General features: G+C 34.4%; 1 long non-coding RNA gene across 2 annotated transcripts; it reads right to left on the minus strand.

The window, feature by feature from the left end:
• On the minus strand, window positions 1-3,355 carry LOC112799691 (uncharacterized). Of its 2 annotated transcripts, none has more exons than XR_003818861.2 (5): window positions 2,501-3,355; window positions 1,441-1,528; window positions 667-772; window positions 505-567; window positions 1-315 (listed from the first exon to the last, which is right to left on the minus strand). It is a non-coding gene; the product is annotated as an uncharacterized lncRNA (long non-coding RNA). The 2 variants fall into 2 exon arrangements; XR_011881659.1 differs by lacking the exon at window positions 2,501-3,355 and adding an exon at window positions 2,047-2,180.
• Between the last annotated feature and the right edge of the window lie 368 nt (window positions 3,356-3,723).

Here is a 3,723-nt window from a genome sequence, read left to right on the forward strand (position 1 = left end):
TAATTCAAAAAATAAACAAAGTGTATTGATACATCAACTATAATAATAAATAACAACTATACATCAACAAAATGTGTTTATACATCAACTATAATTCAAAACATAAACTCAGTGTATTGTTCTTATAGCATCATATAAATTTTCAATGCCAGCATCAGCTAAGAAGCCACCAAGGAGGCCAAGAAGGTTGAAAGTTTCCATAAAATTGGTAAATATTGTAGTAGATTTAGCTGATGAAAGATTCAAAGTTCCAACCAAGAATGTGACCAAGTTTATAGATATTCCCATAACACATCCTTTCAGCTAGTTCAGTTCCTGCATAATGAAAAAAAATATGCAAATTTAGAATTGAAATTATGACTCAAATTTCTTTGGATTGAAAAAGAAAAATAAACTAGGGCAGGTAGCATTCAGAATAAATCAATGACTAATTCAGCACACATAAGTAAAAGCTATAAACCACAGATACTGACAAAAAAAATAGAGAGAATTGAGTGACCAAACCTTTCAGATAATCCAAGCTATTTGTTTATCTCTGACTTGCTTTGAGTTGTAAACTTCAAGACCCTGCATTGAATTATGATAAAGAGTTTTAAAAGAAATTATCAGAGCTAGATGAAAAAATGTTGAAAAGCTTGAAAACTATTTTTTTTTTGTGTTACTTACTCTTGAGTGCAGGATTAGCATCACGATGATGAACAGAGAGAGCACTCATGGAATTAACAAGCACACCCATAGGATGAGCATCATGTGACATTGAATGTATGATATCCTACAAAAATAAAAGAGGAATTAGTTGTTTACTAATCTAAAATTAGAGATATACACTTGACAACAAGAGCATTCTCTATAGCTGCAGAGGTGTCTAAAGCCTTCTAAAGATTGCCTATTCAATCCAAGATTTAAACCCAGCAAATAACCCAACATGATGTGGCCACCCCTCTGAGTCGATGCGTCTCAATCTGAAATCTCAGATTGCTAGATTAATTCTGTTATTATAGCCATCATTGATATTTGGAAACTCCATTGATAGTTTCATGCCTTTTCTCCTTCCTAGTAATGCAATTCTCCAAAGGCTTGTTCAGGCTGACAATCGTTCTAACTTCTTCGATTAATAATCAGACACACCTTAAGTTCCTCGCTAATCTTCAATGGAGATTAGTTTATATTATTAAGGATTTAATTGTAACAAGCTTTAAAGCTTAGTAAGCTTTAGCTTCAGGGGGAGTGTTGGAATAAAGAAGATATCATATAATATCTCTACCATATGGATTAAGAGTGGTACTGCTATAAATAGGGATTACGATATTGTATATTGGAAAACATCAGATTATAAACATATCAATATACTTATAATCATTGTTCTCTCTTTTCCTCCTCTCCAATTTAGTCCCACAATCTTAACAGAAAATATTAAGCTAAACAAGGAACAACACATACCAAAGCCTGAACTCCACCAGCTGTTGCGATGGCTTCCCTGCTTCTATCATCAAATGACGAATTCCAAAGGGCACCAGCAGCTTCTTGCCTGTAATAATATAGACACGAAGAAAACTTCTTATTAAGATATGAATGGATTTAGCTTTTACTCCGTAAACTCTTTACACATTTAAAAAAAAGAGCACCCTGGTGCACATGCATCCTGTGATAACGCAGGGTCTGGGGGAAGGAGTGCACCTAGGGTGCATTATACGCAGCCTAACCTGATAATTACATGAGAGAGAGAGAGAGAGAGAGAGAGAGAGAGAGAGAGAGAGAGAGAAAGAATTGACAAAGCATACAACTGAAGAATCAATATTTATTTAGTGTTCGTTTTGGCTTATATTACCAAGACAAATGGCATAGAGAATGGCATAAAGCACCCCTTAACTAAATTGATCATCATTACTGTTGGCTCTGTTTGTCAGATCCTTACTAAGACATCCTATCTTTGTTTTGCAATTTGCACATGACCATTGACCAGAATAAGCACCATTTAAAACATAATTAGATTAATAATTAAAAAATACCATAAGTTCCAAGCTTTATTTAGTAGGCATAATATACCTAATAAGATAGTTGTAAAGCACAAAAAAATATGAGATCTATGATAACGCAGGATCTGGGGGAAGGAGTGCACCTAGGGTGCATTATACGCAGCCTAACCTGATAATTACATGAGAGAGAGAGAGAGAGAGAGAGAGAGAGAGAGAGAGAGAGCCCTATATGGAAAGGATAAGAATCGACAAAACATACAACCGAAGAATCAATATTTATTTAGTGTTCGTTTTGGCTTATATTACCAAGACAAATGGCATAGAGAATGGCATAAAGCACCCCTTAACTAAATTGATCATCGTTACTATTGGCTCTGTTTATCAGATCCTTACTAAGACATCCTATCTTTGTTTTGCAATTTGCACATGAACATTGACCAGAATAAGCACCATTTAAAACACAATTAGATTACTAATTAAAAAATACCATAAGTTCCAAGCTTTATTTAGTAGGCATAATATACCTAATAAGATAGTTGTAAAGCACAAAAAAACATGAGATCTGTGATAACGCAGGCTCTGGGGGAAGGAATGCACCTAGGGTGCATTATACGCAGCCTAACCTGATAATTACATGAGAGAGAGAGAGAGAGAGAGCCCTATATGAAAAGGATAAGAATCGACAAAACATACAACCGAAGAATCAATATTTATTTAGTGTTCGTTTTGGCTTATATTACCAAGACAAATGGCATAGAGAATGGCATAAAGCACCCCTTAACTAAATTGATCATCATTACTATTGGCTCTGTTTGTCAGATCCTTACTAAGACATCCTATCTTTGTTTTGCAATTTGCACATGACCATTGACCAGAATAAGCACCATTTAAAACACAATTAGATTACTAATTAAAAAATACCATAAGTTCCAAGCTTTATTTAGTAGGCATAATATACCTAATAAGATAGTTATAAAGCACAAAAAAATATGAGATCTATTTTAAGTCTTCATAGTAATCATAAACTCCAAGAAAACTCACCAATACAGTAAATATAAAAAACAAAAGATAAAAAAGGAACAAGAAGAGCAGCAACATGCAAATAAGACCTTGAGGAAAAAGTTAATTACCACAACTTCCTTCATCCAAGAAGTAGCCTTCTGAACCTGCTCACTCTCCCAGCCTTTAATGACATCATCTTCTCTCTTGAATCTGTTGTTAATCTTTGCAATCTTGTTATACATGCTTATATCTTTGCATTAAACTCCTCCTTCTTCACCCTTTGCATTGAAACCTCTTCAACCACTTGATGATGATGATGTTGATGTTGATGATGACCACTACTAGAACCTGCACCACCACTACTAGAATATAAACTCATGAACATTGGCTCAGAAAAAAGATTGATTTTAGTAAATAAAAAGCACCTTGGGTATCTGCAAGATCATTATATATTGCTTGAACGTGTTGAACAAGTCCTAAGTGTCTAATCCATTTTCATGTTGTTCCATTTTGTCTTTATCCGAATCTTCTTCACTAGAATTATGCCTATCACGGGAGGGGAAACTATCCTAAACACTAAGTGTATAACATCCTTTGGTCCTATTGTTAAGATCGCAATAATTAAAAATAAACTTTAAGCTTAATGGATGACGAATTGAGTTGTGACGGCTTGTGTGAAGAGAGAGAGAGAGAGAGAGAGAGAGAGAGAGAAAGAACAGGTCCATATTTTTCTCACCTTTCAAGT

This window comes from Arachis hypogaea, chromosome 5, assembly GCF_003086295.3.
Source record: "Arachis hypogaea cultivar Tifrunner chromosome 5, arahy.Tifrunner.gnm2.J5K5, whole genome shotgun sequence".
NCBI lineage: Eukaryota > Viridiplantae > Streptophyta > Magnoliopsida > Fabales > Fabaceae > Arachis > Arachis hypogaea.